Source organism: Rattus norvegicus, chromosome Y, assembly GCF_021556685.1.
Source record: "Rattus norvegicus strain SHRSP/BbbUtx chromosome Y, alternate assembly SHRSP_T2T, whole genome shotgun sequence".
In the NCBI taxonomy this organism is placed as follows: Eukaryota; Metazoa; Chordata; class Mammalia; order Rodentia; family Muridae; genus Rattus; species Rattus norvegicus.
Window position 1 is genome coordinate 38,672,738 of NC_141555.1, and position 24,143 is coordinate 38,696,880.

General features: G+C 40.2%; 1 long non-coding RNA gene and 1 pseudogene across 1 annotated transcript in view; both read right to left on the minus strand.

Annotated features, from left to right (window-relative positions):
- Positions 1 to 4,538, minus strand: part of LOC103694756 (vomeronasal type-2 receptor 116-like) — a 39,939-nt pseudogene extending 35,401 nt beyond the window's left edge.
- The window catches only part of LOC147998015 (uncharacterized), a 268,242-nt gene that overhangs the window by 59,191 nt on the left and 184,908 nt on the right, over positions 1 to 24,143 (minus strand). Inside the window, exon 4 of the long non-coding RNA XR_015647439.1 lies at positions 4,386 to 4,509. This is a non-coding gene — a long non-coding RNA (uncharacterized LOC147998015). The remainder of the gene's footprint in view (positions 1 to 4,385; positions 4,510 to 24,143) is intronic.

Genomic DNA, 24,143 nt, shown 5'->3' on the forward strand with positions numbered 1-24,143 from the left:
CTGTGCCTCTCAGGAGAGATCTATATCCGGTTCCTGTCGGCCTCCACTTCTTTGCTTCATCCATCTTGTCTAGTTTGGTGGTTGTATATGTATGGGTCACATGTGGGGCAGGCTCTGGGTGTTCCTTCTGCCTCTGTTCTACAATTTGCCTCCCTATTCCATGCCAAGCGTTTTATTGCTCCCCTTTTAAAGAAGGATTGAAGCATTCGAATTTTGGTCATCATTCTTGAGTTTCATGTGTTCTGTGCATCCAGGGCATTTCAACCGTTTGGGCTAATAGCCACTTATCAATGAGTACATACCATGTTTGTTTTTCTGTGATTGGGTTACCTCACTCAGAATGATATTTTCCAGTTCCTTCCATTTGCCCATGAATTTCATAAAGTCATTGTTTTTGATAGCTGAGTAATATTCCATTGTGTAGATATACCACATTTTCTGTATCCATTCTACCTTTGAAAAGCACCTGGGATCTATCCGCTTCTGGCTATTATGTATTAGCCTGCTATAAACATAGTCGAGCGTGTGTCTTTGTTGTATGTTGGGGCATCGTTTGGTATATACCCAAGAGAGGTATAGCTGGGTTCTCAGGTAGTTCAATGTCCAATTTTCTGAGGAACCTCCAGACTGATCTCCAAAATGCTTTTACCAGTCTGCAATCCCACCAACAATGGATGAGTTTTCCTCCTATTCTACATCCTCGCCAGCATCTGCTGTGACCTGAGTTTTTGATTTTAGCCATTCTCACTGATGTGAGGTGAAATCTCAGGTTTGTGTTGATTGGCATGTCCCTCTTGGATAAAGATGTTGAAAATTTTTTTAGGTGTTTCTCAACCATTCATCATTCCTCAGTTGTGAATTCTTTGTTTAGTTCTGAACCCCATTTTTTAATAGGGTTATTTGTCTCCCTGCAGTGTAACTTCTTGTGTTCTTTGTATATTTTGGATATAAGCCCTCTATCTTTTGTAGGATGGGTAAAGATCTTTTCCCAATCTGTTGGTTGACATGTTGTCCTAACCAGAGTGTCCTTTGCCTTAGAGAAGCTTTGCAGTTTTATGAGGTCCCATTTGTCAATTCTTGATCTTAGATCATAAGCCATTGGTGTATTGTTCAGGAAATTTTCTCCAGTGCCCATGTGTTCGAGATAAGTTAATTATTTTTACACAGTTCTTTTTGTTTGTGTGTGTACACAGTTCCTTGTCGACAACAACTTTTTTGTTTTCCTCAATGAGGACTGTTGCTCATTTGTGAGTCTTCATGAACTCAATGTGAAATGGTTAAAAATATTTATCCTGTTAGAATAAGCTGCATCTTTTTAACAACTCTTTAAAAAGAAGAAAAACGAAAGCAAATCTCTGACTTTAAAGATGACTTACATGAATTCACATTGTTTACCAAGTTGTGGTTTAAGAACACCACTTAAGAGGCAAAATAAACTTGGTTTATATTAAAAAAAAAAGTTTTCGGAGCTGCAGAGGAACGGCCTTGAAAGATGCTACTGACATGGAGCCTCAGCCCATGAGGAAGACAACAGAATACAGAAATCTTCTTGTTCCTGCTAGAGCTATGGCAGCGCATCCCTGTGCTCCTGATACTTGGGGAACTGACATAAGAGAGCCTGGAGTTTGAGGCTACAAAGGGAGGCATTGTGGTTTCTCATTACCAAGCCCAGTGAAACACAAAACAGTACAATTCAGAAATTCATCTCTCCTGCCCTTGCAGTTGCAAGGGGAAAAGGGATGTAACTTTGGACAGTTCTCAAGTTTCTTATGAGTCTCCATTCTCCAGCTCTGAGCCCAGTCTCACCAGTTTGTTGGATGTGAATTGTATGATCCCAAATTGATGTGCAAAAACTTTTTCCTATAATCCAGCTTTTCATCAAAGCCACATCAGAACCAAAATGTAAACAAAAAGCCACGGCTTCTTAAAAACTTTTACTGCTTTCATTTTCAAGGGCTCAGGCCACCATCAAGGTGAATAAAGCTGGGGTGAGCATGCAAAAGTCTCAGAGGTATTGGTCCTGTACTGGGAAGATCTTTTCAGATACCCCTGTAAGATTCTGGACTCATTTGCAGGGGATATACAGGTGGGACTCTTTATCCTAGTATCTAGATGTGAAAATGGCACTTCCAACTCCTGTTTGGGGATGGCTTTCCCAGGGAGATTGGCTCAGTGGTCGAGAGTATTGGCTGTTCTCACAAAGGACCCAAGTTCAATTCTAATAAGTACCTGTCAACTCACAACAGAGATGATCTGACACCTTCTTTGGCTTTTTAAGCATCAGACATTCATGTGGACACCACATACATTCAGACAAAATACCCACTCACATTACATACATAAAAACTGACCATCAAATAAATAAATATAATGTGTGCAACCTGAAAAAAAAAGTGGCTGTTTAAAATAAAGAGAAATCCAATGATAAAGTATATCCCTACCATTGAGAAGTTACTGCTATGGACACTTTATCTGAGCTCCTCCTCAGTAGTGAAGGGTGAGATGTCACTGAAGTATGACAATGTTTTGTTTCCTACTTGCTTCACTCAACCTTCTGTAACTTTCCATACAGCACAGTTCCACCTGTTAGAATTGATGTTTGATAAAAAGTGTAGAGAACCTTTCCATGCTACTTGCTTCAAGACACTTGGCAGGAATCTCACATTATCAGAACAAAAGAAAAATCCTGGGGAAGAAATCTTGCTTTGGTCTTGAACTAAGAAAATAGGCCCTGATTAAGAACATTTACATTTGAGTTAATGCAAAGCTCAGAGCAGGCTCAGCTGAAGCTTGTGTGGCTGTCCTTTAGTATTAGTCATCCTGATTAGTCCCTAATGGATTTTACAGGATTTTATCATCTCAACTCAGAATTGATCTGGTAATTCTGCATGTAATTAAAGTGACATAAAAGCAGACTGATTAAAATAAAGCTATTTCAGCCTCAGAACTGGCTGGAGTAATGTTAAATGTTGTCTATTTGTCTTTTTTCTTTTTATTCCTCACCCCTGCCCTCGAGAACTTGTTGAATGACTGAGATGGCTTGGTCAAAAAAGCCAAGGATATGATTTATAGAGTGTACAGGGAGGGCATACATCAGCTGGCACATGCAGAGGCATCCTCCCCTGCACACTCAGACACCAGTCATATGATGGGTACTAGTATAGAATAAAGTTTAATTAGGGGCATGTGAAGGGGAGTTGAGATGGGAGGACAGGCAGAGAAAAGGAGGAGACAGAGAGAGCAGAGGAGGGGTGAAAGACTAAAGACTTAGGCGGGGAGGGAAAGAGAGAGAGAGAGAGAGAGAGAGAGAGAGAGAGAGAGAGAGAGAGAGGAGGGAAGAGAAGAGGAGAGGATGCTGGCTGGGAACATGTGAAGAGAGATGGGTGAGGGGAAGGAGAGAAAAGTTAAAGGGGTCTGGGAGAGCATGGGGGTTAGAGAATCAGAGAAAGGAAGAGAGTCCAAATAGTCCCTTTTATAGCAAGCCAGGTCTACCTGGCTGTTGCTAGGTAACTGTTGGGTGGAGTGTAGAATGAATGCCAACATTAACATTAATTCTGGTCCCAGTGCAAATGTCTGCATCAAGTTCTCAAAATATCCTTTGATGATCCATTTGTTCAGACACACCCAGATTCCAAATCTTGTTTTGCCTCAGGACACAGCTCCTTAGAAACATGCAAGACTTGTCCTGCTGCTGCTGCTGAATGGCCTGCTTCTACCTTCTATTCTGCAACACTGACTAGAGGCTAAGATTCATTCTTAGGCATTGTGACGATTGAGTCTTTACAAAATATATTATTTATTCACCTTTACTGATGAGCTTGTTGGTCCAGTCTGAGCTTTCACTGAACCCTTAGTCACTCTTTCACCACCAGTCACAAGAAAACAATCTCTGCAGTGTTACTTTAGGTCCTACGTGACTTTCTAGTTCCCAATAACTAAACATTTTAACTAGAATTCAACATAATAACTAAATTGCTAAATTTAATAGGAATTACAGAATGTGAGCTTCTCTGATTCTATCTTGCTTTCCATATTCTTAATTAACCGTCTTCTCTACAGTAGAATGGTCATCATTTGAATCTATTTGGTTTTCTTAAGATACATTTTTAGCAAGATTTTAGGAAGTTTGGATGTTTAATTTGCTCCTCAAATACCAATATTCAAACTAGGAAGTGAGTGTTCTATAAACTTCAAATGAGAACTCACTCATTAGATTTTTTAAAAATGCTTTTGAATAATTCAAAAGGTGTTTCTACCTCCTTCTTTGAAGGCCTCAGAATTCTTGGGAGGCCTTTTATTTTCCTAATGAGAAGCAGACTATGGTGTAGCAGTGGATTCACTGACACTGTCTCTCTCTCCTCTTGCTGTACCTTTGATGCAGATACCTGAAGCTTTGAAGGAGCTGAATTGTAGAGTTTCCTGTGTCTTTCAGAGGAGAAGAAAATACCATCCAGAATCCTTGTTCAATCGCAGGTGAGTGCTTGTCACAAGTGTCATGCTGGTTTTCATCTGAAAGGCAGCAGAAAAGCATCATCATTGTGTCCCTACTCTAAAGACAAAATGCAAGTCTGGACATGCTGGTTACATCCCACACTCCCCCTGCTGGCTTATCCTGCTGCATAGGACATCATCTGTAATTGGAACACCTCAGTCTCCAGTAATGGTTCTTCACGTCTCATGTCATGTACTTTTCAGATCATCAAGCTCCTCTTCAGGATACTAAGGCTGGAGACTGTAAGGCATGTGCACATCCACTGTATCCTCAAAGGCTTCAGTCCTTCATGAGTTCTAGGTTACCTTCATGGTTCTCATTTTTCTTGTTATCCTCTATGACTGGAGATATACTCTGATTTCCATTCTAGCAGATCTTTAATAAGGTTCAGGCTCAAAACGAGAACCAAGGAAAGTGACTGATGGTGCTGGTGGATAGGAAATATCCAATAGCCAGCAACATAGAAACTTCACAGGACTCTGTGGACTGTGTGGATGACAGTGCACATCCTTTAAATCTAATCCCCAAGTTTCAGCTACTTCTGTTTGCTATAGTGAATGGTGTGAGCTTTGTCTAGTTTACTACCAGGCACAGATGGAATTCTTAGAAAACTCTCTTAGAAAACATTTAGACATGTGTAGAAATCAAGAAGTAAAGATTGAGTGTTTTGAAAGATAGGAATCCTGCCAATGGAATGATGCAAGCCCAGTGTTTGCTTCCTCCATGTAGTTCTCCTTTCCTTCACGATTATCTCTGCCTTCCTTTGAAGTGTGACCTACAGCAAGTAATTTGCCTTCCAAAGCCTCTGACTTACAGATCAATGAAGGAAAACTATGAATTTTAGTTTCAAGTAATAAGTATTAGACTTCTTCAAAGAAAAATAACCAATTGTATATGTCTCTCTCTGGCTGTGTGCTCTGTATACACAGTCATATGATGCACAATGTTTTTGTCTATAGTGTATTTCACAATTAATCTACAAAACAGCCTAGGAACAGCTTTCTCTGTCTTTATTCCAACCCTTGACTTACATATGGCTCTCTATGTGTGTCTACATGTAAAGCGAGTGTTATGTTTGAAAGAAATTTCAAAACTGAAGAGCTCACAGTTCAGATTGTAGTCTGCCTAACAAACTGAGAATCAAAAATATCACTGACAGATCAATCACCCAAATCAATCTAGGAATCAACCTTCATCTTTATTCCTCATTCTATTAAGCCAGCAACTGACCAGCTGTCTCTCACACACACACACAGACACACACACACACACACACACACACACACACACACACACACACACACACACACACACACACACACACACGCACACACAGGATCTTTTATGTGCTTCATTTAGTCCACCAGTGTGGATGCTACGCTCTTTAGGACACTCTTCCAGATACAGTCAGACATACTGTTTAGTCAACTCCTGGGTATCCCATGCCTGACCAAGTTGACATGAAATTACTAATCACAGGATATTCCCCAAACATAATGGTCTCAAGAACAGGAACTGAAAATTAGCAAAGCTTTATGTCTCAATTCTAAAACTGATGGTATCAATAAGTTTTCTGTTAAATTCTAGACTATGTATAAACTAAACTTGTACTGAGATGCTGATGCTGCAATTAGAAGTGGGAAGAAGAGGGTTGGGGATTTAGCTCAGCAGTAGAGCACTTGCCTAGCAACTGCAAGGCCCTGGGTTCGGTCCCCAGCTCCGAAAAAAAGAAAAAAAAAAGAAGTGGGAAGAAGTCATTTTTGAATCACAAAATGAGGATTTAAATTTACTAAGCCAACCTGATGGTCTAACTGCAGAAGTAGAGACTAAGAATCAACCATCCAGTCATATGACTGAAACACAGAACACAGTAGAACTGCTACCTCTCTCTGTCCAATACTAGAAACAAACAAACTAAAATGGTAACTTGAATATGTGGCAACTGAAAGCACGAAGCCCAGAAGTGTAATTGATAAGATATGAAGTTCTAAGTATTGTAAGACTCAGCTCTGGTCTCTTTCTTGTGAGCAGTCCACCTTTAAGTAGGGATTACTCACGGATACCCAAAGTGACCTGTCCTGTAGACAAACTTCCCTGCACCTGAGATCAGGGGAAGCCCTGCTTAAATGTTTGCCCTAAGCAATGGTTAGGGGCTTCATACAGGCTGTCTCACATAGCTAGGATGCATATACTAGGGTTTGAGGGGCTGTCATTGAAGAAGTGATGGAGACAGAACTGGTTCATCAGAAACTAGATTGGCCACACACCTCTGTGAGAATCCTCTCACAGAGCACTACGGCGTTGGGGTGGAGACTTGTAAGATAATGGCAGAGGGTGTGAGGATGTGAGTCTCAAATTTTCTCTGTTATCTATTGAAGTCAGCAGAGTCTGGCCACCATGTACTCATGTAGTTAAGAGATAGAGACAATTACATAGAAATAGTGTCACAGAAGCTTTTGTTATAAGGGGAACATGAAAACAGAAAGGGTATAAAAGCATTTGGAAAGAAAACACAGTGGAAAGTGCATCAGAGCCTGCGTGTCCTTCTCATTCCCCAAACCACATGTGATGAAATGGTATAAGATGAAGATGTCACTTTGGGAGGCAGCATTGAGGATGCTACTTGCCTGCAGTTTACATCTTGAAAGAAAAATAGAGGAGTTTCATATCCAATCCTTCTATGCTATACAGAGTTTAGCAGTGGAGCGGATAGCTACTGCTGTGGGAATTGTGCCTGCAGGCTTCATAAATAAATTCTGCTTGCATTATACTGCTAGAAAACCCTCTGCACTCCAGTCCCCAGGCAATGAAACATAGAAACAAATAGTCTAAACTTTTTAATAAAATTGGTTCTTCTTCTCTCCCTCCCTCTCTCCCTCTCCCTCTCCCTCCCCCTCTCCCTCCCACCTTCCCTCTCTTCCTCTCTTCTGCCTCCCCCCCTTTTGCTGGAGGCTGGATTTTTCAGTGATGTAAGAACTTTTCCTGAGTATAGATCAGCCTGGTTTCAAAGTCAAGCAATCTGCCTACCTACCTCTGACTCCAGAGTGCTTGGCTGAAAGATTTATTATCATTTCTTGTTCTTTAACATTATTTTATTGTTGTCAAAAGATAAAATAGAATTCATATTTATTTTTTGAGTGAAATTTTGATGCTTGGCAAAATTCGTTTGACTTTCTAAGTAGTTTCTCTGTAAGTCTAGAATGAAATAAAAATGAGTTGTTGAAAATGAGAAAGCTACAGATGCCTTTCCTTCCCTAGGTGTTGCTTTGATGTTCTACTGGAAATACAATTGTGGTGATGAGAGTACTTACCAGGGCATCCTTTATCCAGACAGGAAAACCCTAAAGATCTCAAGGAAGTCTGTATTGTTTTCAGCGTTCAGGAATGAGATGTGTCTTATTATCTTTAGTGTGATGTTTTCTCCCATTTTGTACTAGGAGTTTTCCTACATGTTATATTCTGGTTCTCAAGTTGGAGTGTAGTTTTACTTAGCCTTTGCTCTTGGCAAATGGTGTTTTTTAATTCCATTTATATCTCAGTCTCTACCTTAAATCATAGGATTGAAAGCCTTTGCCTCACACTTAAAAATGAACGTGAAACACTACTTGTTTTTTAAGATTTGTTCCAAAATTTAATAATAGTTGGTAAATTACTGTGTATAGACTATACTCGTGGACTCTTTGAAAAGTAGTTTCCCATTAACATCCCAGCACTGTTTAAATTTGGCAAATGATAAAGGAACAGGTTTGCAGAGATTACAATACTTAATTGTCTCACATGGTTTAAAAGGAACCAGAATTTTTACTTCCCTTTGATTCATGACCCAGGTCTTAAGGCTTGTGAGCTTCATTTTAAACAGACAAATTTTGCATTTCTGCCATTTATTTGTAAGTGTGTGTTCCTCAAACTACTGGCAGTATTATATTATTTCTGCTTAAGAGGATGTTGTCTGATTCCTGGCAGCTGCAGTGACTGGTGTTTGCAGGATGCTGGGATTTGGACTCCAGGCCTTACGATGCCACAGCAAATTTTTTCAACCAGGGAAACATCTTTCTAGTCATCAGAGCTGCAGTTTATAAAGAGACAAACATATATTTAAACATGGAAACTAAGGAAGGGGAAACACACGTGCAAGCATGACAGGCATGAGAGAAGGAGAGGCAGATGTGGGGAAGTGAGCCGTGTAAACACAGGACAGAAGTAAGTGGGTCAAAGAAGGTGATTTGATAAACCTTTAATTAATTAATTAATTAATTAATTAATTAATCTGTTAATGCATTATCGTATTCACTGTGCATATGTCTATATGTGTTAGTGTGCATTTATGGAGGTCAGAGGCCAATGACTGAGGAGGTCATCCTCCTACCACATGGATTTTAGTGATAGAAATTGGATCCCCATGGTTGATGACAAGTTCCTTATCCCCCTTTTAAAAATTACATTTATTATTTGTGTGTGTAGGGGGCAGGAGTTGTGTTTATAGATGTTGTAGATATTATTTAATCCAAACCCAGGGTTTCTCCCCTTTCTCTGACCACTCAGTTTCCAGATAAAAGACATCCACAAGCTTTATGTTTACATTAAGCCTTAATCAGCACAGGAGCTGGGCAGATATGGAATCTCTGGCTGTTATGTCTGTTTCCCAGCTAATGTTCACACTTTATAATTTGCTGTGTTTCATCTGGATTACTCTTAACTCCAATTAGCCAACCCACGTCGCTTCACCTATTTTACCACTTGTGGTTCTTCTCTGATGCCAGAAGTCCTGGGATGCTAAACCCTGCCTGTGTGTCTTCTGCCCAGCTGTTGACTGTTGGCCTCTTTATTCACCTATTCTCCAAAATAATTTGGAGACACAAGTTTACATAGTATCACCTGGGTCTACATGTGAACTCTCTGGTCTCTGGGACAATCAGGACTTGCAGGTCTGCAGTTAGCATTACAATACAGAGCAGCAGAGAAACCCCAAAGAATGGAGGTCAGGGGTGTCTGGTACGAGTCAGGTTCCCATGTATGTCCCAGGTATTGAACTGATTATGTCAGGCTGTGCCACACAAGAACCCTTACCCATTGAGCTATCTTCCACGCTCATGAAAAACCTTTTACAGGCTAACTTGGTATATGGCTCTGCATATTTGAGCTTGCATGTGTGGAGGCCAGAGGACTACTTTAGGTGTTACTCTTCAGGTGCCATCCACCATTTTTATAAAACAGGAGTATTCATTGACTTGCCACCAAATCAGGTTTCTTTATTGTTGTTGTTATTTTAATTGGCTTACTTTGTCTGGACTGAAGTTTATCATCTGAGTTTCTGTCTCCATGACTTTCCATGTGAGTAGCAGAGGACAAAAGAAAATGTCTGTGATTTATGTGTGTATTGTATATGATTGTGCGTGAGTCTAGTATACAAGTGAACCGGAATGTTGCTTTCTGGCTCAGTCTTGCTTGGTCACACTCAAGGTTTAAGGGGAACTTCTTGAAGGTTCAGTTATAAAACAAAGGTTGTATAGTTCTCTAAAGTCCCTGACTCTTACCTCTGAGATTACTAAGAATTTACTTCCTTTCAATTATCCCATTTTAGGCACAGTCTGAATTATGTAGCTGAAATGTGGAACAACTTACTAATACTAAATTACTAAGTGTTCTTAAGTTAATTGGGGCACAGACCAAGGTATTGGAAAAGACTAGATCTGGTGTAAATACTGAGACTTTTTCCTTGCCTGTGAAAGCCCAAAAGTAGGCAGCCAATCCACAGAGGGCAGCATTTCTCTGGCTATTCAGGGCCAATGGTCCCTCTGTCTGCTAGCCATTTTCTAGGGATAAGGGTTGACACTATTTTTCTTTAATTTAGAGAAATGTCATGAGGCAACTGCTCCTAGCTTGCCAGCTGCAGTGCACCCTAAGATGGTAAGATCATTCTCACCACACTGAGATACTAAGGAGGGATACTGAGGAGGCAACTTCCTCAAGCAGAGGATCCTCATGCTCTGCCTGCCAAATCAGCTGTAAACCTGAGGACATGGACTTCCTGGTCATTTTCTCATGAGAAAGTAACTTTGTTTATAGACTAATTAGACAGCAGCAACTCTAATACATCTAAGAGTTGGACTGTTGACAGATTTCTCAGTCTCCACGGAGGTTCGGGTCACTTTGATAAAAGATGTACTATTGCTAGAGAAATAGTTTCTGGTGACAACTAGAAACAGTGGGAATCTTTTATCCTACTTTTCCTTTAAAAGAAGTTGAAACTGAATAAACTGTACATTGGATGACTGGGCTGTGTAACCACTGTGTCAAGGTTAATGCAACCCTCACTTGGGACCTCAATGTACCAGACTGTAGTGAATTAATTAATCATCTTTGGCTCCATAGTACAGTCATGGCACCTGCCCAAGAGTTCTCTGGCTTCAAGAATGAAAGACAGACAGACAAACACACACACACACACACACACGCACACACACACACACACACACACACACACACATATTCAATGTCAGGACATTTCTAACCTTCCTGACAGCTACCATCTCCCTTCTACCCAGCATCCCAGGTTTAACACCTTTTACATCTGTTATATCTTTGGTGCCCTGTTACCTTCTGGGAAACACCCCACTCCCCAATAGGGTTCTATTCCCTTTCATCTACATTGTAGGCTGCTTTCTCTCCTTAGCTCTTCACTCTGATCCTTCTAACCCTGAATCATGGTGATTCTCTTCATCCTCCCCTCTCTCCTCATCCCTTGCCCTGTCTTTCTCTCTTTCTGCCCAGCTATTGGCTATGGCAACTCTTTATTATCAGTTGTAGCTCTCAGGGACTGTCATGTCTGGAAATGTGGAATTTTGGGAGCCAAAATAAAACAATTCCCAACACCAGATATTGTTACTTTACACATACATTCTTGATATTGAATAAAGAAACTATATTTAAGAATATAGGAATTCGATCCTCAGTTCTAGGGAGCGTAAACATAAACAAGAAAATGGCAGACATTTTGACTGTGGCCTCTGTTCATATGTTGCTGGCTAGAAATTAGTCACATGCATACACTTGTTTAGTGAGCCATATTGAATTTGGACCTGGTGTTTTGTGACTGTTTAGCTCAAAGTGGCTACGTGACACTTGGCCACACATACTCCTCTAAGACCCTCTCCCAGGAAGACCCTGGAAGCAATGACAGGATGTTTCAGACTGAGCAAAACACTGGATGTCCCTGAGCAGATTCCTGAGAAGGGTTCGACCTTTTCAAAGAACATGTCCCCGGAAGACTGTAACCTCTTTGTTATAGTAGGATATCTTGCAGTGTAGTGATTTACCTTATATCCTTTGGCACTTCACAAACTCCCCCACCCTAAGCTTCAGTTCCCGCTTCTATTCCTGCCTCAGAGCTTTAAATGGTGTACATTTCTCTCAATAAACAAGACCTTGACAACAGAAATTTTGCTTGATCTCCTTCTTCTCTCGCCCCCCATTGACGGCCAAGGGTAGCGCCCCTTCGGGACCCTGAATAACTGGGTCCTCGCTGGTGGGGACACTCTTGATTTGATAGTTACTTAGGAAATTTAATCCACAGTTCCCAATTCTGTAACCTATTAAAGATATAGGAAATATGAAAGGAAGATAGAAAATAACAGTACAGACTCTCTTAAAATTATGTTAGGCCTCTGGGTTTCTATTCCATTTATTTAACCATTCCTGAGTGCTCTGTATTCTCTTAGTGGCCAATCTCTGATCCACATTTTTATTTTTAAGCCATTAAATACAGCATTTAAAACTGTGGTGAAGTGCTAAAATGCTGAAAACATTAAAATGTAACATGTTGATGATCCTTTTTTTATTTTTTTGGTTTTATGTATAAAGGTGTTTTTGTATGCTTGCATGTCTCTACCACATTCTTGCCTGGTAACTACAGAAACTAGAAGACAGCATTGGGTACTCCCGGTACTAAAGTTAAAGAGAGTTGTGAATCACCATGTGGGTGATGGCAATGGAGCCACCACAGTCCTCTGAGAGAGAAGCCAGATCCCTTGGCATCTCAGCCATCCCTTTGGTCAAAACCATTTTTACATGGGTTGTTCAGTAACATTGCAGCAAAATCATGAACGTTTTCAATACTTAAAAACTGAGCAGTAAATAACGTCAGCTAGCTTTATTTTTAATTTGCCTTATTTATTTATTTATTTATTCATTTATTTATTTATTTATATTTAATGTCTATGAGGACATTGTCACTCTCTTCAGGCAAACCAGAAAAAGTCATCAGACAAAATGCAGATGGATGTGAGCCACCATACACATATGTACATATATACATACATACATACATACATACATACATACAACATACATACATACATACATAAATACATACATACATACATACATATGTGTGTAGACATAATATGTATATGTTTTTCAAGTGATTTCTTTGGTTGGAACAAAATTGCTGACAAGAAGAAAATAAAAAGAAGAGAAATTCCTTTGGCTCATCCTGGTGAAAACATGGTGGCAGGAGCTTAAATGAGTGCAGCATGTAGAATTCACAGTCAAGGAGGAGAAAGAAATGATTATGGCCACTCCTCTGGATTTATCTTCCTCTCTTTTTCAGTTCAGCCTATGTGCCTACTCCATGTCAACAATCATGTTGAATTTTCCTTTTTCAGCTAGACTTCTGGGGAAATCCTCAAAGATAGGTCCAAGTTGATGATGGTCAAGTGGATCATGTATATTAATAGTCACACTTTATGAGGAAGAAACAAACAAGGGTGACTAACTTTCAAATTATGTTTAATAAAGACTATTTCCTGTACTATCTAAGTAACAAAATATTACTATGTGTACTTTTTGTTTCTTTGTTTTTAGTTTTAATTTTTTTAAGATTTATTTATTATTTTTGAGTTACAGTGCATCAGATTTCATTACAGATGGTTGTGAGCCACTATGTGGTTGCTGTGATATGATCTCAAGATCAATGGAAGAGCAGTCAGTGTTCTTAACCATTGAGCCATCTCTCCAGCACTTGTTTTAATTTTTTGAGACTGAGTTTCTCTGTGAATCATTGTTTGTTGTGGAACTTACTCTGTTAACCAGGCTGGCATCACACTGCCAGTCATCCACCTGCTTCTGCCTCATAAATACTGTGATTAAATGCATGTACAACTACTGCCTACTGAAGTGGATTATTTTTAAAACTATTTTATTGTTGTTCTAATTGTATGCATGTGCATCTCAGTGTATACATACATATGCTTTAAAGTGCATGTGGAAGACAGAGATGTACATATAAAGACAGACCTTTCAGAATAACACCAGACTTCTCACCAGAGATTATCAAAGCCAGAAGATCCTGGACAGATGTCACATAGACCTTAAGAGAACACAAATGTCAGCCCAGGTTACTGTATGCTGCAAAACTCTCAATTAATGTAGATGGGGAAACAAAGATATTCCATGACAAAACCAAATTTACACAATATCTTTCTACTAATCCAGCCCTACAAAAGATAAGAAATGGTAAAGACCAACATAAGGAAGAAAGTTCAACCCTAGGAAAAACAAGAAACTAATCGTCTTGGCAACAAAACAAAGAGAAGAAAAGCACACAAACTTAACCTCACATTCAAATATGAATATAACAGGAAGCAAAAATCCCTATTCCTTAATATCTTTCAATATCAATGGTCTCAACTACCCAATTATAAGACCATGATTAAGAAACTGGATACGCGGCGGCACAGGTCTTCCTTGTTGCTGCCGCTGCAGAGAGCCCGTGGGCAGCACCCCACGAGCGAACCTGAGCCTCGGGACCACAGGTAAGACCAAATTTTCTGCTGCAAGAAAGCTGCCTGGTGATATCTTTCTACAAATCCAGCACTACAAAGGATAATAAATGGTAAAGCCCAACATAAGGAGGCAAGCTATACCCTAGAAGAAGCAAGAAACTAATCGTCTTGGCAACAAAACAAAGAGAATGAAAGCACACAAACATAACCTCACATCCAAATATGAATAGAAAGGGAAACAATAATCACTATTCCTTAATATCTCTCAATATCAATGGCCTCAACTCCCCAATATAAAGACATAGATTAACACACTGGATACGCAACGAGGACCCTGCATTCTGCTGCCTACAGGAAACACACCTCAGAGACAAAGACAGACACTACCTCAGAGTGAAAGGTTGGAAAAAAAATTTCCAAGCAAATGGTCAGAAGAAGCAAGCTGGAGTAGCCATTCTAATATCAAATAAAATCAATTTCCAACTAAAAGTCATCAAAAAAGATAAGGAAGGACACTTCATATTCATCAAAGGAAAAATCCACCAAGATGAACTCTCAATCCTAAATATCTATGCCCCAAATACAAGGGCACCTACATACGTAAAAGAAACCTTACTAAAGCTCAAAACACACATTGCACCTCACACAATAATAGTGGAGATTTCAACACCCCACTCTCATCAATGGACAGATCATGGAAACAGAAATTAAACAGTGATGTCGACAGACTAAGAGAAGTCATGAGCCAAATGGACTTAACGGATATTTATAGAACATTCTATCCTAAAGCAAAAGGATATACCTTCTTCTCAGCTCCTCATGGTACTTTCTCCAAAATTGACCATATAATTGGTCAAAAAACGGGCCTCAACAGGTACAGAAAGATAGAAATAATCCCATGCGTGCTATCGGACCACCACGGCCTAAAACTGGTCTTCAATAACAATAAGGGAAGAATTCCCACATATACGTGGAAATTGAACAATGCTCTACTCAATGATAACCTGGTCAAGGAAGAAATAAAGAAAGAAATTAAAAACTTTTTAGAATTTAATGAAAATGAAGATACAACATACTCAAACTTATGGGACACAATGAAAGCTGTGCTAAGAGGAAAACTCATAGCGCTGAGTGCCTTCAGAAAGAAACAGGAAAGAGCATATGTCAGCAGCTTGACAGCACACCTAAAAGCTCTAGAACAAAAAGAAGCAAATACACCCAGGAGGAGTAGAAGGCAGGAAATAATCAAACTCAGAGCTGAAATCAACCAAGTAGAAACAAAAAGGACCATAGAAAGTATCAACAGAACCAAAAGTTGGTTCTTTGAGAAAATCAACAAGATAGATAAACCCTTAGCCAGACTAACGATAGGACACAGAGAGTGCGTCCAAATTAACAAAATCAGAAATGAAAAGGGAGACATAACTACAGATTCAGAGGAAATTCAAAAAATCATCAGATCTTACTATAAAAACCTACATTCAACAAAATTTGAAAATCTTCAGGAAATGGACAATTTCCTAGACAGATACCAGGTATCGAAGTTAAATCAGGAACAGAAAACCAGGTAAACAACCCCATAACTCCTAAGGAAATAGAAGCAGCCATTAAAGGTCTCCCAACCAAAAAGAGCCCAGGTCCAGACGGGTTTAGTGCAGAATTCTATCAAACCTTCATAGAAGACCTCATACCAATATTATCCAAACTATTCCACAAAATTGAAACAGATGGAGCCCTACCGAATTCCTTCTACGAAGCCACAATTACTCTTATACCTAAACCACACAAAGACACAACAAAGAAAGAGAACTTCAGACCAATTTCCCTTATGAATATCGACGCAAAAATACTCAATAAAATTCTGGCAAACCGAATTCAAGAGCACATCAAAACAATCATCCACCATGATCAAGTAGGCTTCATCCCAGGCATGCAGGGATGGTTTAATATACGGAAAACCATCAACGTGATCCATTATATAAACAAACTGAAAGAACAGAACCACATGATCATTTCATTAGATGCTAAGAAAGCATTTGACAAAATTCAACACCCCTTCATGATAAAAGTCCTGGAAAGAATAGGAATTCAAGGCCCATACCTAAACATAGTAAAAGCCATATACAGCAAACCAGTTGCTAACATTAAACTAAATGGAGAGAAACTTGAAGCAATCCCACTAAAATCAGGGACTAGACAAGGCTGCCCACTCTCTCCCTACTTATTCAATATAGTTCTTGAAGTTCTAGCCAGAGCAATCAGACAACAAAAGGAGATCAAGGGGATACAGATCGGAAAAGAAGAGGTCAAAATATCACTATTTGCAGATGACATGATAGTATATTTAAGTGATCCCAAAAGTTCCACCAGAGAACTACTAAAGCTGATAAACAACTTCAGCAAAGTGGCTGGTTATAAAATTAACTCAAATAAACCAGTTGCCTTCCTCTATACAAAAGAGAAACAAGCCGAGAAAGAAATTAGGGAAACGACACCCTTCATAATAGACCCAAATAATATAAAGTACCTCGGTGTGACTTTAACCAAGCAAGTAAAAGATCTGTACAATAAGAACTTCAAGACACTGAGGGAAGAAATTGAAGAAGACCTCAGAAGATGGAAAGGTCTCCCATGCTCATGGATTGGCAGGATTAATATAGTAAAAATGGCCATTTTACCAAAAGCAATCTACAGATTCAATGCAATCCCCATCAAAATACCAATCCAATTCTTTAAAGAGTTAGACAGAACAATTTGCAAATTCATCTGGAATAACTAAAAACCCAGGATAGCTAAAGCTATCCTCAACAATAAAAGGACTGCAGGGGGAATCACTATCCCTGAACTCAAGCAGTATTACAGAGCAATAGTGTTAAAAACTGCATGGTATTGGTACAGAGACAGACAGATAGACCAATGGAATAGAATTGAAGACCCAGAAATGAACCCACACACCTATGGTCACTTGACTTTTGACAAAGGAGCCAAAACCATCCAATGGAAAAAAGATAGCATTTTCAGCAAATGGTGCTGGTTCAACTGGAGGGCAACATGTAGAAGAATGCAGATCGATCCATGCTTATCACCCTGTACAAAGCTTAAGTCCAAGTGGATCAAGGACCTCCACATCAAACCAGACACACTCAAACTAATAGAAGAAAAACTAGGGAAGCATCTGGAACACATGGGCACTGGAGAAAGTTTCCTGAACAAAACACCAATGGCTTATGCTCTAAGGTCAAGAATCGACAAATGGGATCTCATAAAACTGCAAAGCTTCTGTAAGGCAAAGGACACTGTGGTTAGGACAAAACGGCAACCAACAGATTGGGAAAAGATCTTTACCAATCCTACAACAGATAGAGGCCTTATATCCAAAATATACAAAGAACTCAAGAAGTTAGAGCGCAGGGAAACAAATAACCCTATTAAAAAATGGGGTTCAGAGCTAAACAAAGAATTCACAGCTGAGGAATGCCGAATGGCTGAGAAACACCTAAAGAAATGTTCAACATCTTTAGTCATAAGGGAAATGCAAATCAAAACAACCCTGAGATTTCACCTCACACCAGTGAGAATGGCTAAGATCAAAAACTCAGGTGACAGCAGATGCTGGCGAGGATGTGGAGAAAGAGGAACACTCCTCCATTGTTGGTGGGATTGCAGACTGGTAAAACCATTCTGGAAATCAGTCTGGAGGTTCCTCAGAAAATTGGACATTGAACTGCCTGAGGATCCAGCTATACCTCTCTTGGGCATATACCCAAAAGATGCCTCAACATATAAAAGAGACACGTGCTCCACTATGTTCATCGCAGCCTTATGTATAATAGCCAGAAAATGGAAAGAACCCAGATGCCCTTCAACAGAGGAATGGATACAGAAAATGTGGTACATCTACACAATGGAATATTACTCAGCTATCAAAAACAACGAGTTTATGAAATTCGTAGGCAAATGGTTGGAAATGGAAAATATCATCCTGAGTGAGCTAACCCAATCACAGAAAGAAATACATGGTATGCACTCATTGATAAGTGGCTATTAGCCCAAATGCTTGAATTACCCTAGATCCCTAGAACAAACGAAACTCAAGACGGATGATCAAAATGTGAATGCTTCACTCCTTCTTTAAATGAGGAAAAAGAATACCCCTGGCAGGGAAGGGAGAGGCAAAGATTAAAACAGAGACTGAAGGAACACCCATTCAGAGCCTGCCCCATATGTGGCCCATACATATACAGCCACCCAATTAGACAAGATGGATGAAGCAAAGAAGTGCAGACCGACAGGAGCCGGATGTAGATCGCTCCTGAGAGACACAGCCAGAATACAGCAAATACATAGGAGAATGTCAGCAGCAAACCACTGAACTGAGAATAGGTCCCCTATTGAAGGAATCAGAGAAAGAACTGGAAGAGCTTGAAGGGGCTCGAGACCCCAAAAGTACAACAATGCCAAGCAACCAGACTTCCAGGGACTAAGCCACTACCTAAAGACTATACATGGACTGACCCTGGACTCTGACCTCATAGGTAGCAATGAATATCCTAGTAAGAGCACCAGTGGAAGGGGAAGCCCTGGGTCCTGCTAAGACTGAACCCCCAGTGAACTAGTCTATGGGGGGAGGGCGGCAATGGGGGTAGGGTCGGGAGGGGAACACCCATAAGGAAGGGTAGGGGGGAGGGGGATGTTTGCCCGGAAACCGGGAAAGGGAATAACACTCGAAATGTATATAAGAAATACTCAAGTTAATAAAAAAAAAAAAAAAAAAAAAGAATGTGCGATTTAGACTGGGAAACGCATGTTTTGTCTATGTAGAAAAGTATACTTTTTACTGTCTAGAGCCACTTATAACTAAGTTTACTCGCCTAGAAAAAGCAATTCACTTTGTGAAACACTGGCTGTGTTTTCCTGTGTAAACGTAAATATCCTACAAGCTTTTCCCTCTTGGAACGAACAGAATTCGCAAAAGAATGTGTGAATCAGACTGGGAAACACATGTATGTCTATCCAGAAATGTATGCTTTTTACCGTCTAGTACCACTTCAAACTAAGCTCATTCGCCAAGTAACAGCAATTCACATTGTGAAACACAAGGTTTGTGTTTATCTGATTTGTAAACTTCCTACACGCTTTTCCCAGTCGGAAGGAACAGAATTTGCCTAAGAATGTGTGATTTAGACTGGGAAACGCATGTTTTGTCTATATAGAAAAGTATGCTTTTTACCGTCTGGAAGCACTTAAAACTAAGCTTACTCGCCAAGAAAAAGCAATTCACTTTGTGAAACACTAGCTGTGTGTTCATGGGTAAAAGTAAACATCCTACTAGCTTTTCCCACTTGGAACGAACAGAATTCGCAAAAGAATGTGTGAATGAGACTGGGAAACACATGTTTTGTCTATTCAGAAAAGTATGCTTTTTACTGTCTAGTACAACTCAAAAGTAGGCTTATTCGCCAAGTTCGCCTACACGTTTTACGCAATTGGAACGAACAGAATTCGCCTAAGAATGTGCGATTTAGACTGGGAAACGCATGTTTTGTCTATGTAGAAAAGTATACTTTTTACTGTCTAGAGCCATTTATAACTAAGTTTACTCGCCTAGAAAAAGCAATTCACTTCGCGAAACACTGGCTGTGTTTTCCTGTGTAAACGTAAATATCCTACAAGCTTTTCCCTCTTGGAACGAACAGAATTCGCAAAAGAATGTGTGAATCAGACTGGGAAACACATGTTTTGTCTATCAAGAAAAGTCTGCCTTTTACCGTCTAGTACCACTTAAAACTAAGCTTATTCGCCAAGTAACAGCAATTCACTTTGTGAAACACAAGGTTTGTGTTTATCTGATTTGTAAACTTCCTACACGCTTTTCCCAGTCGGACCGAACAGAAATTGCCTAAGAATGTGTGATTTAGAAAAGTAAACGCATGTTTTGTCTATATAGAAAAGTATGCTTTTTACCGTCTGGAAGCACTTAAAACTAAGCTTACTCGCCAAGAGAAAGCAATTCACTTTGTGAAACACTAGCTGTGTGTTCATGGGTAAACGTAAACATCCTACTAGCTTTTCCCACTTGGAACGAACAGAATTCCCAAAAAAATGTGTGAATGAGACTGGGAAACACATGTTTTGTCTATCCAGAAAAGTATGCTTTTTACCGTCTAGTACCACTTCAAACTAAGCTTATTCGCCAAGTAACAGCAATTCCCTTTGTGAAACACAAGGTTTGTGTTTATCTGATTTGTAGACTTCCTACATGCTTTTCCCAGTCGGAATGAACAGAATTTGCCTAAGAATGTGTGATTTAGACTGGGACACGCATGTTTGTCTATCCAGAAAAGTATGCTTTTTACCGTCTAGTACCACTTAAAACTAAGCTGATTCGCCATGTAACAGCAATTCACTTTGTGAAAGACAAGGTTTGTGTTTATCTGAAATGTAAACTTACTACAAGCTATTCCCAATTGGAACGAATAGAATTTGTCTAGGAAAGTGCGATTAAGACTGGGAAACGCATGTTTTGTCCATATAGAGATGTATTATTTTACTGTTTAGAACCACTGAAGTCTAAGCTTACTAGCCATGTAAAAGCAATTCAGTTTGCGAAACACTAGCTGTGTGTTTATCGGTAAAGTAAAGGTCCTACAAGCTTTTCCCACTTGGAAGCAAAAGAATTCGACAAAAATGTACGATTCAGAATGGGAAACACATGTTTTTTCTACACAAAAAAGTATGCTTCTTACCGTATAGTATCACATAAAAGTAGGCTTATTCGCCAAGTTTGGCTACACGCTTTTCCCAAATGGAACGAACAGAATTCACCTAAGAATGTGCGATTTAGACAGGGAAACGCATGTTTTGTCTATCCAGAAAAGTATGCTTTTTACAGTCTAGGACCACTTAAAACTAAGCTTATTCGCCAAGTAACAGCAATTCACTTTGTGAAACACAAGGTTTGTGTTTATCTGATTTGTAAACTTCCTACATGCTTTTCCCAGTCGGAACGAACAGAATTTGCCTAAGAATGTGTGATTTAGACTGGGAAACGCATGTTTGTCTATATAGAAAGGTATGCTTTTTAACGTCTGGAACCACTTAAAACTAAGCTTACTCGCCAGGAAAAAGCAATTCACTTTGTGAAACACTAGCTGTGTGTTCATGGGTAAAGTAAATATCCTACTAGCTTTTCCCACATGGAACGAACAGAATTCGCAAAAGAATGTGTGAATGAGACTGGGAGACATATGTTTTGTCTATCCAGAAAATTATGCTTTTTACCGTCTAGTACCACTTAAACCTAAGCTTATTCACCAAGTAACAGCAATTCACTTTGTGAAACACAAGGTTTGTGTTATCTGATTTGGAGACTTCCTACATGCTTTTCCCAGTCGGAATGAACAGAATTCGCCTAAGAATGTGTGATTTAGACTGGGAAACACATGTTTGTCTATATGGAAAGGTATGCTTTTTACTGTCTGGAACCACTTAAAACTAAGCTTTCGAGGGGCGGCACAGGTCTTCCTTGTTGCTGCCGCTGCAGAGAGCCCCTGGGCGGCACCCCACGAGCGAACCTGAGCCTCGGGACCACAGGTAAGACCAAATATTCTGCTGCAAGAAAGCTGCCTGGTGAGCTTGGGACACACGGAAGCAGAATTTCTCTAGGACCGGGCACGTTCTGTGTTTCCCGGAAGTCCCACACCCGCGGATCCCGGCCCGCAGCAGCTCTCTGCTCCCAGACCCGGTGAGAGAGAGACCCAACCGCCTGGTCAGGTGGGCACTCCTGAGGCTGCAGAGCGGAAGAGACCACCAACACTGCTCACCCCTGCCCACATCCCTAGCCCAGGAGGAAACTGTATAAGGCCTCTGGGCTCCCGTGGGGGAGGGCCCAGGAGCGGCAGGACACCTGCCTGAGACACCGCCGGAACCTGAAAGAAACAGACCGGATAAACAGTTCTCTGCACCCAAATCCCGTGGGAGGGAGAGCTAAACCTTCAGAGAGGCAGACAAGCTTGGAAAACCAGAAGAGACTGCTCCCTGCACACACATCTCGGACGCCAGAGGAAAAAGCCAAAGACCATCTGGAACCCTGGTGCACTGAAGCTCCCGGAAGGGGCAGCACAGGTCTTCCTGGTTGCTGCCGCTGCAGAGAGCCCCTGGGCAGCACCCCACGAGCAAACCTGAGCCTCGGGACCACAGGTAAGACCAAATTTTCTGCTGCAAGAAAGCTGCCTGGTGAACTCAAGACACAGGCCCACAGGAACAGCTGAAGACCTGTAGAGAGGAAAAACTACACACCCGAAAGCAGAACACACTGTCCCCATAACTGACTGAAAGAGAGGAAAACAGGTCTACAGCACTCCTGACACACAGGCTTATAGGACAGTCTAGCCACTGTCAGAAATAGCAGAACAAAGTAACACTAGAGATAATCTGATGGCGAGAGGCAAGCGCAGGAACCCAAGCAACAGAAACCAAGACTACATGCCATCATTGGAGCCCAATTCTCCCACCAAAACAAACATGGAATATACAAACACACCAGAAAAGCAAGATCTAGTTTCAAAATCATATTTGATCATGATGCTGGAGGACTTCAAGAAAGACATGAACACACTTAGGGAAACACAGGAAAACATTAATAAACAAGTAGAAGCCTACAGAGAGGAATCGCAAAAATCCCTGAAAGAATTCCAGGAAAACACAATCAAACAGTTGAAGGAATTAAAAATGGAAATAGAAGCAATCAAGAAAGAACACATGGAAACAACCCTGGATATAGAAAACCAAAAGAAGAGACAAGGAGCTGTAGATACAAGCTTCACCAACAGAATACAAGAGATGGAAGAGAGAATCTCAGGAGCAGAAGATTCCATAGAAATCATTGACTCAACTGTCAAAGATAATGTAAAGCGGAAAAAGCTACTGGTCCAAAACATACAGGAAATCCAGGACTCAATGAGAAGATCAAACCTAACGATAATAGGTATAGAAGAGAGTGAAGACTCCCAGCTCAAAGGACCAGTAAATATCTTCAACAAAATCATAGAAGAAAACTTCCCTAACCTAAAAAAAAGAGATACCCATAGACATACAAGAAGCCTACAGAACTCCAAATAGATTGGACCAGAAAAGAAACACCTCCCGTCACATAATTGTCAAAACACCAAACGCACAAAATAAAGAAAGAATATTAAAAGCAGTAAGGGAAAAAGGTCAAGTAACATATAAAGGGAGACCTATCAGAATCACACCAGACTTCTCGCCAGAAACTATGAAGGCCAGAAGATCCTGGACTGATGTCATACAGACCCTAAGAGAACACAAATGCCAGCCCAGGTTACTGTATCCAGCAAAACTCTCAATTAACATTGATGGAGAAACCAAGATATTCCATGACAAAACCAAATTTACACAATATCTTTCTACAAATCCAGCACTACAAAGGATAATAAATGGTAAAGCCCAACATAAGGAGGCAAGCTATACCCTAGAAGAAGCAAGAAACTAATCGTCTTGGCAACAAAACAAAGAGAATGAAAGCACACAAACATAACCTCACATCCAAATATGAATAGAAAGGGAAACAATAATCACTATTCCTTAATATCTCTCAATATCAATGGCCTCAACTCCCCAATATAAAGACATAGATTAACACACTGGATACGCAACGAGGACCCTGCATTCTGCTGCCTACAGGAAACACACCTCAGAGACAAAGACAGACACTACCTCAGAGTGAAAGGTTGGAAAAAAAATTTCCAAGCAAATGGTCAGAAGAAGCAAGCTGGAGTAGCCATTCTAATATCAAATAAAATCAATTTCCAACTAAAAGTCATCAAAAAAGATAAGGAAGGACACTTCAT